We start from the raw sequence: 14794 nt of genomic DNA on the forward strand, positions 1-14794 counted from the left end.
AGGTTTTAGGAAGAGTCTGGTAACACCACATCACTCTCTTTAAGGATACTACAGTCTGTGCCTGTTCTATTTGGACCCATAATTTTGTTTCTGAGTGGTGCCACCAGTCCATTATTCTGTTTAGGTGTATAGCGTGATAGTATCTACGTAGATTTGGGATTGCAAGTCCTCCCATATATTTGGGGAGTGTTAAACTATTACGGGCTATACGTGGCTTTTTATTAGACCAGATGTATCTAGTAAACATCCCATGTATAGTTTTAAAGAAGCTATTCAGTATTTTAATGGGCAGGGCTTGCATCAGATATAAATATTTTGGCAAAATATTCATTTTTATTAGGTTCCCTCTGCCAAACCAAGACTGAAGTCCCCCCTCCCATTGATCCAGGAGTTTTTTTGTCTCCCTGATCAAGGGAGTTAGATTTAGTTCATATATCTTTGATAAATTTGCTGCTATGTAGGTCCCTAAGTATTTCACTGCTTCTTCCACCCATACAAATCTAAAATTGCCCTTTAATCTATAAATTTTTACCTCTGGAATCCCCACTCCCAGTGCTTCCGATTTCCCACAATTTATTTTGAGATTTGATATATCTCCATACTGTTTAAATTCCCTTAGAAGCACTGGTAGTGATACATCTGGTTCTGTCAAGGTGAATAATAAGTCATCCGCATATGCTGCGATTTTATACTGCTCCTTACCCAAAGTAACTCCCCTTATATCTGGATTTGATCGAATCTTACATAAAAATGGCTCCAGTGTAAGGGAAAAAGCAAAGGGGATAATGGGCACCCTTGCCTTGTACCATGTTTTATACAAAAGGGTTCTGATAGAACCCCATTAGCCTTAACCCTCGCTGTCGGGTTTGAATATACCTTGGTTATTCTCTCCCTCATTACTTTTCCTACTCCTATATATCTGAGCACCGACTGCATAAAGGCCCAATCGACTCTGTCAAAAGCCTTTTCTGCATCAGTGCTCAGTATAACGCAGGGGATTTTTGCTTTATTAACTATATGTATTAGATTAAGAACCCTCATAGTATTGTCTTTTGCTTCACTCGCAGCCATGAACCCTACTTGGTCTAGGCGAATTACTCTCGAGAGGGTCGTTGACATTCTTGTCGCTAGAATTTTCGTAAAGATTTTTAAATCTGTATTCAGGAGGGATATAGGCCTATAGCTTTACCCTCTTTCAGAATCAGCGATAAATAGGCAGCCAAGGTATCTCTGGTAAATGCCCCCTCCGGGCCTCTCTCATTAAATAGTCTTTCCATGTACGGTCCCAAAATGGGGGCCAATACATGGAAGTACTGTGGTGTCAGTCCATCTGGGCCTGGTGCTTTACCTTTCTTCATATTATTTAGAGTCTGTTGTATTTCTTCCAGCGAGATATGTCTTTCCAGATTATCTCGTTCTTCTTCAGAGAGTTTTGATAGCCCTGTCTGTGCTAAGTAGTCCTCCATCTCCTTCTGTGTTTTTCCTGCCTCTGGTAAGTTATACAATAAAGAGTAAAAGTTCCTAAACTCTCCCGTTATTTGTTTCGGTATCACCTTCTTAACTCCCTCTGATGTCACGATCTTTGGGATATAAGATCTTATGTTTTGACTCTGTATAGATCTTGCTAAAGTTCTTCCACATTTGTTCCCTGATTCATAGGATACTTTCCTTGATATTTGTATTGCAGCTTTGGCTCTATATTGCAGTAAATCTGATATCTGTTTTCTTAAGATAACCAGTTCCTCTAATGCTGTATTTGCCTTTTATGTTTATGCTCCTTTTCTAGGATTTTAAGTTTGTCTAATAATGCTATTAATTGTTTATTCCTTTCCCTTTTTATTCTTGCGCCATGTTTAATCAGTACTCCTCTTATCACCGAATTGTGAGCTTCCCACAATATTCCTATGGTACATCCTGGCTGATCATTAGCATCAAAGTAGTCCCTAAGTTCCCTTTGTACCTCCGCCTTTACTTCTTCTATCTGAAGGAGGCTTTCATTTAATTTCCAGAATCTCTGTTTTATTGAGTTAATTATTGTAACGCTATAGATCATAGAGATCATTGCGTGATCCGACCACGTAATATTATCTATGTTGGTATGCTTTACCACTTGGAGATGAGCATGGGGAACCAAGAAGAAATCTATTCTCGAATAACTCCTATGTGGATTCGAGTAAAATGTAAACTCTTTTTCAGTCAGATTTTGAAGGCGCCAAACATCTATCATTTGTTCCTTATGCAGGTTCCTCAACATCCGTCTGCATATCATTGCGGAAGTGGTAGATTTGGCTCTGGAGGTATTAGCTATGGGAGACAGCGGTGTGTTAAAATCTCCTCCTAATAGTAATTGCCCCTGTGAAAATTTTCTAAGAGTATTTAATGTTTTAGCTACAAACTTATCCTGTTGATTATTAGGAGCATATAAAGTAGCCAAAGTCATCTGGGTTTCCCCTATTTTCCATTTTAAAAAAAGGAACCTGCCGCAATCAGCGCTTAGCTTATCCTCCAATAGCCATGGCTATCTCTATTTTGTTGATGATATATATGTGGGAATGCATTATTTTTCAGATACGGAAGTTTATCCGATTTTAAAATGCGTCTCCTGGATAAATGCTATGTTTGCTTTTACCCGTTTAAGTTCTGATAGGAGTATCCGCCTCTTCTCTGGGACATTTAGACCCTTTACATTAAGGGAGACAATCTTTATGTCTTCCATTGCTTAGTTCAAGGGGCTCTAAAAAAAAAAAAAAAAGACAAAGACACTCCCTTAATTATACACTCACACCTTTCACTCACTCCTGTCCCCTTCCCTGTGTCACAAACCCAGTTGGGAAGATCGGAAAGCTCCACCCAATCGAGTTCCACAGGTCGGATTTAAATCCTTCCAACACACGGCATTTTGCTGCCACTAGTGTGTTCTTTACTTTGTAGGGGGAAATACTTAGAGCGGTCTCCGACGCCCCCGCTCCTCCCTCCCCATTCCCTATCAATCTAAGTGCTCTATTTCCTTTTCTCTAGTACCAATTCCATTCTTCTGTTTTCCTTTTACATTATCCTGTTTTACTTTCAATAGATTTTTATTGATTTTAGAGCATATAAATGAACAATACAATCATGAAGAGAGTGTAGTCATAGTCAATAAACTACATAAAACAAAACAAAACAATAAGAGAAATAAAAATAGGGGGTATGCAGAAACTTGATACATAACTTGAACAGGTATCGCATAAATGTGGTCAAAAGTACAAGTTGTAACTTAAAAACAATATTGCATAACAGTTAGTCAAGATACTGTCTCAGTAAGGCTATTGCTGCCGAGCAGCAAAGGAACAGTAAACAAGGAACAAGGAAACAAAGCGTCAACCTCATGTGGCAGGAGTATAGTATCGGCTATGAGTCCATATGTGCCAGTCTTTATGGAACTTAGCTCCTCGTGTAACTGAGTAAGCGTAGGCTTTTTCCAGAGAGTATTGGAGATTAACCAGCTTTACCACCTCCAGATGAGATGGGGCCATCGGTTGTTTCCAGTGTCTGGCAATGGATGTTCTAGCTGCAGTAAGAACATGGCAATACACCGTTCTCATATCTAGTGGGATACCATCCATCCCCAGAGAGAGAAGGGCCATTGCCGGATTGGGTTTGTGGAGGATCCCAGTGATGTCGGATAGAACTTCAAATACCTTTCTCCAGTAGCTTGTCAGTCCCAAGCAGGAGCAGAAAACATGTAGTAGTGTGCCGGGTCGGTCACAGTTGCGCCAACATAGTGGGCTATGGGTTGGGTATATTTTAGATAGCCTATAAGGCGTGAGATACCATCTAGTAATGATCTTTTGCTTCTGTTCCCAATGATTGACGCATTGGGAAGTACTGTAGGAGGACCGGATAGCTATTTGCCATTGCATATCAGAGAATGTCAGTTGAAGTTCCTCCTCCCACTTAATCATGTGTGAAGTCTTCACAAATTTAGTTTTGCACCCAAACATATTATAAAATAAGGATATACCTTTAGTGGGGACTGTCGGGTCCGTAAAAAATTTCCATATGGATACAGGGATGGAAGGAGTTGGCGGGGGAAACTTGCGTAGGAAGCTGGATATACCATTATATGTGTATGCAGCCCTAGCGGGCAAGGCAAACTCCTGTTGGAGTTCTTTGAATGGACGTAGGGATTGTCCTTGGTATAGTTGAGAAATCTGTAGTATACCCGCGGACAAGAATTGGGCAACGGAAGAGAATGGGATCAGCACATTGAGTATCGCCATCGGGAAGGGAATTGTCAAGGTAGGAGTGACATGTGAGAATTGGGTACATAGAAGTCTCCAAGACTGGATAGAAGCTCTAATTGTGGGAGGCAGGGAGGACAGGGTCAGGGGCTTCCATATGTCAGGTAGTAAGAGAAGGCCAAGGTCTGTCACGTTGGACAATGCAGCCTCCACTGGGATCCAGGGGAGAGATTGGGGGTTGGAAAACCAGTTACGGAGTGGCGCTAGCCTGGTTGCGTGATAGTAGTCTACAATATCTGGCATACCTAAGCCTCCTACTTGCTTGTGACGTAGCATATGAGAGTAGTTACATCTTGCTCTCCTTTTTTGTCATACAAACGCTCTCAGTAATTTAGATAGCGGGTCCAAGAACTTTTTGGGAATAGGTATCGGGAGCGTACGGAAAACGTAAAGAATTTTTGGAAGACATACCATTTTAAAGGCGGCTATTCTGCCAGCCCAAGAGAGCTCGGAGGGCCTAAGCGTGACTACGTCTTTGGAGATGGATGCTGATAGGGGTTTTAGGTTGGAGGGAAGGAGGGTAGACATCGGGAACGAGATCTGGATACCTCGGTAGGGCAGGGACTGGGAGGTCCACGTGTAAGGTAGTGTGGTCTGGAGATGGTGGAGGGTAGAGGAGTGAACATTCATATTAAGGATAACAGATTTACCAAAATTTACCTTATAGTACGACACTTCACTAAAATTTTGCAATATTTGATGTGCTGTAGGGAGGGACACGATAGGGTTCGTCAGGCTTAAGATGACGTCATCCGCAAATAACGTAATAACATGGCTATTATGACTCAGTTTAAAACCAGAGACCAACGGATCTGTTCGGAGTGACTCAGCCAGGGGTTCAATTAATAAATTAAAGATGAGGGGTGATAACGGGCAGCCCTGTCTCGTCCCATTAGTAATGGAAAACGATTTGGACAGCGTCCCTGCCGAGAGCACTTTGGCCGATGGTGTGGAGTAGAGGGCTAATATTGATGAAACAATAGGACCTGTGAACCCAAATTTATGTAGGACCGCCCGCATGTATCCCCAGTGCACTCGATCAAACGCCTTCTCTGCGTCAATGGATAGAAGCAGAGAAGACGTTTTGTGTTTTTCAGCGTGGTGTAACAAGTTTATAACACGCCTCGTAGCATCAGGTGCTTGGCGTCCCCTGACGAACCCCATCTGATCACTCCCGAGCAGTGAAGGCAGAAATTGCACTAGGCGGTTAGCTACGAGCTTGGCATAGAGCTTAACATCGTTGTTTAAAAGCGAAATTGGTCTAAAGTTGGCAGGGGTAGTGGGGGGTTTGCCAGGTTTGGGGAGGGTGGTGATGTTGGCCTGTAACATCTCGCTTGGGAAGTGTCCTTGAGCTGTTGCTTCAGCGAAAACATTAAGTAGGTGCGGGGAGAGTATTTCTTGTAGGGAGCGGAGGTATTCATTGGTCAGACCATCGGGGCCCGGCGATTTGTTAATGGGAAGGGAACGAAACGTCTTGGTAAGTTCCTGTATTGTAAAGAGACTATTTAGATAGGAAAGAGCTTCATTCGAGATAGTTGGCAATTTTAGGCGCTGGAGAAACGCCTGAATGCCCTCATTTGTGGGTTGAGGAGTGGAGGAATCTGAGCTTAGATTGTATAAGGTGGCATAGTAGTCAGCAAATGCGTCTGCTATTTTTTGGGGGTGCGTTAACTTTTGATTATTGTGCGGGTGGAAGATGTGATCTATTTTGGTCCTGGTCCGTTTGGCTTTAAGTCTGGAGGCCAAAAATTTCCCAGCCTTGTTGTGTGATGTATAGTATCGTAAACGAAGGCGTGCCAGCATGATATCATGTTTTTCTGTCAGGAGCCTACGTAGATCGAGTCTAAGGGAGGAAAGTCGGGCAGCATTAGTGGCAGAGGGAGCCTTTTTGTTGGAGTCGTCCAGGTTCTTTATTTGGGTAGTCAGTTCAGTGAAGCGAAGTTCAAATTTCTTCTTCAACCTGGAGCCCATTTGAATAAGTAAGCCTCTAGCGAACGCTTTATGAGCGTTCCATAGAGTGACGGGGTCTATGTCGGGAGTGCCGTTGATATTGAAAAACTCTCGCAGTCGAGATTGCAAATGTTTGAGGGAGTCCGGGTCTGAAAGAATAGAATTATTACACCTCCAAATGAACATGGTCGAGGAAACAGGTTTGATTGACAGGGACATATGAATGGCAGCGTGGTCCGACCAAGTAATGGGGGAGATGGACGTATGTAGGACATGGGGGACAGTTGAGGCGTCTACTAGAAACATATCAATCCTCGTGTAAGAATTATGGATGGCCGAGAAGAAGGAATAGTCCCTCTCCTCAGCGTGTTGGTAGCGCCACACGTCGTGGAGTCCCTCCGAGTGAATAAGGGATGCAAGGGTTGGCGTGGATGAGCTCCTCTTGGAGGACGAGTCCACGGCGTGGTACGCCACCAAATTAAAGTCTCCACACATGATTAGTCTGCCCGTTTTGATTTTGTTGACCTTACAGCAAAGCTTGCGTAGGAACCTGAGCTGGTGTACATTAGGAGCATAAGCATTAACCAAGGTATACATACAACCATCTATGGTACAGTTAATGATTAAATATCGCCCCTCGACGTCCTGCACCACCTTGGAGTAGGTGAAGGACACCGAGTCGCGGATAGCCACCATCACACCCCTCTTCTTCGCAGAGGCCGAAGCCAGGAAAATGTGCGGGAAGTTCTGGTGCGTACATTTGGGAATATGTCCCTGTTTGAAGTGCGTCTCCTGTATAGCCAAGATATCCACTTTGTGTGTCTGAGCCTCCCTCCACATGGAGAAGCGTTTTACCGGGTGATTTAAACCCTTAACGTTAAGGGATAGTAAATTTAAAGACATCATGACATTAGTATGTAAACCAAAACATTGTGTACATCACTGCAGTGGGAAAAAGAGATCTCAATAGCGTGTATAAAGGCTAGCAGCTGAGGTGTAAACTCACGGTACCATGTTGACATAGTGAACGTACGTGTCCGACATTGTCCATGTAACAGTAGGAGCGGGGGAGTAGGATGTCCAACTTGGTGGTGGAGATTAGCAGTATCCAAACGATGCAATTGAAGGTTGTGCCATGGGTCGGTAGAGAGTCCTGTTCTGCAAAACGACAAGTGACAGGAAGAAAAGAGAAAAAACACGACAAACAAAACACATAGGGGATAAAAAGCCATGACCCTGGTGGGTCAAAGGTGCAGCAATAACTGCAAGGGCGGTGGGGTAAGGAGCACGGTGGTGAGTGCTACCAAAGGCAGGGGGCCAGGTGCACCCGGCTAATGTTCACATAGCCATCCTCACTTGTTATGGCGTGAGGACTTGGAGGGTCCGGGGACAACATGCCATTCCTGTTGAAGGCGAGAAGGTGGGGGTCCCGCAGTCGGGCGTTGCTGGTCTGTCGGTTCAGGGATGACGTTCCACTGTCGGAGGAGGCGGATGCCTTGGTCCACGGAGACTGAGGAGTAGAGCCCTGGTGGGTCACACAGAGTTTCGCTGGGTACTTCCACTTGTACATGATCTTGTTGTTCCGCAAGGCTTTCGTGATGGAGTTGAGGTTCCTTCTGAGTTGGAGGGTATATTGGGAATAGTCAGGCATGACTTGCAATGTTATTGCTTGCTCAGGGAGGCGATCTTTGCGACGGAAGGCTTCTAGAATCCGTTCCTTTCCCTGGAAGAAATGGATCCGCAACAAAACGTCACGTGGAATCTCTTGTGGGAGGAATGAGGGCTTAGGGATCCGATGTATGCGATCTATTGTGAGATCTGCATTGGAAAGATCAGGCACTGCTTTTTGGAATAAGTCCTTCACATATATGGGTAATTGGGCTGGAAGAACTGATTCGGGTATGCCCCTGATCTTCAGGTTATTGCGTCTCGAGCGATCCTCGAGATCTGCAAGTTTTGCCTGTATGTGACGGATGTCCTCCTGGTGGGAGGTGTGGGCATCTACCATAGTATTGTAAGAGACGGTAAATTCTTCCATTCTCGTTTCGACAGCATTTACTCTATCCCCCATGCCATGCAGTTCTTTATGGCAATAAGATATGGAGGCAAGGATATTTGCTTGCATAGAGGTGTGAAGCATTGAAAGCATTTCCTTTAGACTGGTGTCAGATACAGGCTGCCCAGTTGTAACTAGGGTGGCAAAAGGGTCAGGAGGAGGGGTGTAGGCCCAAGGTGTACAGGGCGCAGTGCTGGGGTTGCTCACCTCCATGGACGCCAGATCTAGAGGCGGTGGGCTGTCTTCCCTTCTGGGCCTTGATTTGGCCGGGCTTTGGGTGGAAGGAGTTGAGGGAGAGGAGTCTGCGGACCTCTCAGACCTCATCAGCGCGGGTATCTCCGTTCGTGTGGCAGGATCGCTCCGGGTGACGTCATCCGCCCCTAGAGGACGAGGCGGCTGGTGAGTCGAGCGGTCTCCGGCGCCATGTTGCCGAAGACCGTGAGTCGCCGGGAGGAAAAAGTCAGAGAGTTTCCGGACGGCGGGTGCCGCCGTTCGTCTCCTAGCCATCGTGGCTGTGTGGAGCGGGTGTTCCCCTATCAGGATCGGGGTAGCTGGTGTCCGTGAGGACGCTGTGATGGGCCGTAGATATAGAAGAAGCCGGATGCCGCCTGGAGCTCTCAACCTATGCGGCCATCTTGCTCGGCGATCGCCACGCCCCTACATTATCCTGTTTTAACTTTCCTTCCTCTCTATAGGCATCCTATGTCCCATTCTACACATTCTACACCAGTAATCCCTTCCTCTCACCTCCCCAACCCTTCCCTCCATTTATCTTTATAAAGATTTTGGTTTTTATTTTCCCATTACAGAGCCTTGATGTCTTAAAATGCCTTTTATTTATGACTTTAATAATGCTTCTTAGATCCCTTATTCACCTAAAGGGGGGGTTAGCCCAATTAGCCGAACTTTTCAATCCAGTATAGTTTTGAGCAGAAAGAGAGGAAGAGGGGAGAAAAGGTGAAAGAAGGGAAAAAAAAAAATCCCACCAGCAACTCCTCACACTCCATTTTGTGTCATATAAACCTCAAATATAAACAGCCCACGTTTAGTGAGCTTAGTGAAAACACCACATAGAAAAAAAAAAAAATAGGAGGAGGGGAGGTCCAGCCTCTCCTCCCATTTTCTGTGCCCAATATGAAACAAGGAACTAACCAGCTCATTGTTTATTTAATGTAAAAAAAAAAAACCCTCTCTCCCTCCCTCTCTCCCCTCCCCTAAGGAGGGATGACATTGGGAGAGCTTTTTACAAAAGGAAGTGATCCATACCTTACTTACTTCCAATTATATATCCAATAACCCCAATTTTTTCCATATTTTAACAAGTTCCAAAGAAAGACAAAAGAAGAAAGAGGAAAGCGGAGAAGAAAGAAAAAAAAAAGAGGTATTTTATAAACATCATATTTCTTGTCACTTGTTTAACCGTTATCATCACATACCTATATTCAAAACAGATACACAATTTATATATGCCGAAGACCCAGGGTCAAAAGAAAAAAAAAAAAATGACAGAGCCAAGGTGGAGCCACCTTAACCCTATTCCCTATTTGTGCAATAGCTAAGACTAGGGTCTTAAATCACCCAATTTTTAATATGGTGCAAAAAAAATAAAAAATTACAGAGCCAAGGTGGAGCCACCTGACCCCTATTCCCTATTTGTGCAATAGCTAAGACGAGGGTCTTAAATCACCCAATTTTTAATATAGTGCAAAAAAAAAAGATTTCTATTAAACCGTAACATGTTGGGTATCTATTTACTCGGCATGACATTATCTTTCACAAAATGGGCTAACTTTGCTGTTTAGTTTTTTTGATGCAGTGAAATGTGATTTTTCGTAATTTTTCAAAGAAAATGGCGTTTTAAAGACCGCTGCTCAATTACTGCGAGACAAAAAATATTCCAATGACCACCATTTTATTCTCCAGAGTCTTTGCTAAAAAATATATATAATGTTTGGGGGTTCTAAGTAGTTTTCTAGGAAAAAATACTGATTTTAACTTGTAAACAAAAAGTGTCAGAAAAAGGACTGGGGCTTAAGTGGTTAATATACAGACATACCCCTCCCCCTTTTTTACCTTCTTTATCTCTGCGATAAAGGGAATATCCCTGAATGGTCACCATCCAATCATGAAAGTTGTCGAACCAAGTCTCTGTTATCCCCCACAAAATCTAAGTCCTCCTCATACATCAGCAGCTCCAGCTCTCCCATCTTGTTGGCCAGGACTCTCGTAATTTTGACCGGATGCATACCATATCCTTATTTAAAGTTGGTTTTAGGCTGCTCTTGTGATTTTTCCCCATACTCACCTTGTATTTAGGAAATCTGAACACCTTACCGCTAATCAAATCTCAAGTAATCTAGCGCTGCTACTATAACAATCCAAACTTATAAATATGTGCAACAGTGCATTAGTGCAAATGTGCAAAAATTAACAAGCAAAATATTTTAGATCCAACTATAATTATACATCAATGCACTTCTTCAAATGCTTGTAATAAACATAAACAGTCCAATCTATCAAAAGTGTCTATAAAGTGTAGATAAGAAAGGTGCTTCACTTGTGCAGTAACAGTGCCAGTGCTCCCCCTGTGGTTCCCCACTTACCACAAGTCCCTAGTAAACTAGCGGTGGGTGTAAAATCCTCTGATGTAGTCACAGCTCCTTGGGAACACCTTTTCCACCCTACCGCTAATGGCCCCATTTGTGCCCTCTGAATCTTGCTCCCCGCTGGTTAATTCTACATCTGTACCGCTCTTGTTGCTGCAAGTGATGTTGCTATGGTTAGAACCAATGTTGGTGATGTGAATGAGGGGTATTCAAACAAAAGTGCTGTAACTGTTCTTGAAACTGATTCAGGAATTGAAACAGAAAATGCGCCTGATCCTTTGGAGAACAGTAACACTGTGACAGTGGACACTTCTGATAAGTGCATTGGTAATGGCTTCTCCTCAGACAGTGAAAGTGTGAAGTCTGTTTATTCCAATCATGTTAAGGTTATGCAGCAATGAGTCTCCATTGCCATATGCTCAGAGAAGGGTCTATGTAGGAAGGCCAACTCTCAGGTGTTTTGCCTGTAAAATGTGGGGGCACGTTGCCAGGTATTGTTTGGTGGTTAATAATAATATGCAAAGAAAATCTCAGTATCCTAAAACTACACCAAGGCATTATAAAGTTTATTCTGCGATGTGGGGTAGCAATCCAAGGCATAGAGGATATATTAGTCATAGCCAGGTCCTTTTTAAAACCTAAATGCTGAGATTACATTCTGAAAATAGTCAGGAAAGGCATCAGTATATGGAAAAACTGAATACAGTACACTCAAAATGAAGGTAGCCTCATTTTCAATGAGGTTCAACACTGGGGGAAACAAATCTTTTGTTAGCAGCCCTTAGTGAGCTGTATATATGTTAAGAATTTTCTGGTTAATATTTACTTGCTATGGAATAGGGTTTAGATGCAAGTCTCAGAGATTTGGCCTCAATGTTTGGATTATGATAGAGGACATTAATGTAAATTTAGTATTTTCATGGATAAACCTCTGGATTTTTTTTTATTTGTTTAATCATTTATTTTTTTAAGTTCAGGTGGAGAAAACTCCAAATTGTTAGGTTTAGTCCATTAGCAGCTGAATGCATTTTTACCGCTTCTGGACTGGAAGATTTTCCACCTTAATGACCAGGCCATTTTTTGTGATTTGGCACTGCGTTACTTTAACGGACAATTGCGTGGTCGTGCGATGCTGTACCGAAATAAAATTGATGTCCTTTTTTTCCCCAAAAATGAAGCTTGCTTTTGGTGGTATTTGATCACCTGTGCAATTTTTATTTTTTGCGCTATTATCAAGAAAAAAAGCAAACAATTCTGAAAAAAAAAAAAAAAACAATATTTTTCACTTTCTGCTATATAACATGCCCCCCCCCCCAAAAAAAAAATCTATTTTTCATCATTTTAGGCCAATTTGTATTTTGCTACATATTTTTGGTAAATAAAAACCCAATAAGCGTATTTTGATTGGTTTGCACAAAAGTTATCGCATGTACAATCTAGGGGAAAGATAAGTCTTTTTTTTTTTTTTTTACTAGTAATGGCGACGATCTGCGATTTTTAGCGGGAATGCAACATTGACATTGACATAACTGACATTTTTGACACTTTTGGGGGGAGCAGTGACATTACTACAGTAATCATTGCTAAAAATATGCACTGTTACTGTAATAATGACACTGGCAGGGAAGGGGTTGACCCAGGGGCGATCAAAGGCTTAAATGTGAGCCTAGAGGGTGTTTTCTAATTGTGTGTGTGTGGGGGGGGGGGGGGTAGGCTTGTGAAATCAACACAGAGACCTGTGTACCTAAAAAGGAGGAAAACAGAAGCTCTGTGTTGATAGCTGAGAGAACAACGGTCTGGTGTGTTCTTTCTTCACGGGGAACGATCACGGGTGCCCGGCGACACATGGATTGGCTGCGTGAGTGGGTGCGCGCATGCCTAGGATTGCTCCCGCGAACCGCCGCACAGGTATGGTGATTCGTGGGAACCTGACGACCTGCCGCCGCATATAGGTGGTGGCTGGTCGGCAAGTGGTTAAGGCAGGAGTTGGTAAAAAGACATATTATTTTTTTTTTTCTTTTTGTAAAAATACATATATTTTTTTATTTATTTTTTTTTTTTTATTCAAGTGGAAAAAAATTCCATATAGTTAGGTTTTGTCCACCTGAAAGGGAAATTATTGCATAGGTCTTAAAGTGGTTGTAAAGCCTTAAGGTTTTTCTTACCTGAGGCCAATTCGATCCAGCGATGTGCACGAGCGCAGCGGCTCCAGCCTCTGTCTCTATCCTCATTTGACAGATTGATAGCAACAGGAGTCATTGGCTCCTGCTGCTGTCAATCAAAACCTGTGACACAGGAGCGGGGGGCCAGGGCAAGTCCTGTTGTCTGTGTCAAACAGACGCAGCAGCGGGATTCAAGAGCAAGCACACAGGGGTGCCCCATGGGAAGTGGCTTTCTGTGGGGGCACCTGATGAAGAGCAGAAGCCTGGAGGGCCAACGGGGGACCCCATAAGAAGAGGATCAGGGCTGCTCTGTGCAAAACCATTGCACAGAGCAGGTAAGTATAGGCATGCTTGTTATTTTAATACAAAAAAAAAAAAAAACTTTACAGCCACTTTAAGTTAACAGCTGCATGCATTTATTTTATTTTTTATTTTTTTTTGTTTTTTGGTTTAAAATAAGAGTTTTTGAAAAACAGCATTCACTTTCATTTTTTCCCCTTCTATTGGGTATCCATTTTAGAGTGGGTGTATCCTAAAGAAATCGTGGTTGTTTTAATAATTTGTTCAAAGTCGTAGAAGCCAGGAAAAACTAAGTTCCTTGACTCCAAGGGTGGTTCTATAAGCAAAAATAGAGCGCTAATAGATATTGTGGATACGAATTTGATTCTGCTCTTGTTTCATTTCCAGAGTCCTGGTGGAGTGAGAGACTAGCATGGCCTCTGGAGCATGGATGAAAGAGGGTCATCTGGCTGGCAGTTTGTCTGTGCCATGCCATATCACAAATTTGTTCTGACAAACATTCAGAGAAGAAGGCATAAACATTAAGGTTCAGATTATAACTTGTCATATAAAGTTTATTTTCCTTATGGACAATGTAGTTCTAATGTTGCATCTGAAAGACCTTGCCCATCAACAGGATTTGCAACATATCTTGCCTGGGTCTCTCTAGTCATTTATGAATGTGAATATACTGTAAATACAAGTGCAATAGATTGAGGGCTAGGTAAGAAATATAACCTATCCAGTCCTTCAAAAGAAGAGATGTAAACTATGGGGTTTTCAGTGAGGAATTGAAAAAAGGGAAGTATGTTTTATATTGGCATAACCAAATTAATATGGTGTGTGTGTACCTAGGAGGCTGACAGCTAGGCATACAGTGGTAAGGTAACTGTTGGCCAGACTAAGGAGCTCCAGATGGCACATCAACAGGGGGAAAGTTTCCTTGTGGGGACAGTGTCTCAATCCTATCAATCCTATAGAGAGGTTACTAGACATGTGGGACACCAGAACTAGACATAGGGGAGATATGCCTGGTTGATGTTCCATATGAGCAGTTGGAACCCTGCATGGGTTGATGCCAATGAATATTCACAAAAGCATGCTCTATTAGAGAAAGCGGAACCACTCCAAATAGATCTAAGCTCTTCCCAAACACTGGCTACCGGGGTACAAAATGCCTTTACCATGGGGAACTTTAACATCTCTCTGTGATTGACAAAAACCTATTTCCCCATATGTGCTGAACATATAGTGAATCAAGTGTTGTCATTATACTAGTCCTTGGCTCCTAGAGGTGTGCAAACACATAGAGTAATGATGTTCATTACGGAAGTTTTTTTCTGAGGAGTAACTGAGAGAGGAGAGATACTGTATATAAAGCACTATAATGGGGGGTATAGGAGTGGGAATGGGTGTCATTAATGGAGCTGACATCAGTATTTTGAGAAACAAACTCTT

The sequence above is a fragment of the Pelophylax lessonae genome (genome assembly GCF_965119305.1).
Source record: "Pelophylax lessonae genome assembly, chromosome: 1".
NCBI classification, from domain to species: domain Eukaryota; kingdom Metazoa; phylum Chordata; class Amphibia; order Anura; family Ranidae; genus Pelophylax; species Pelophylax lessonae.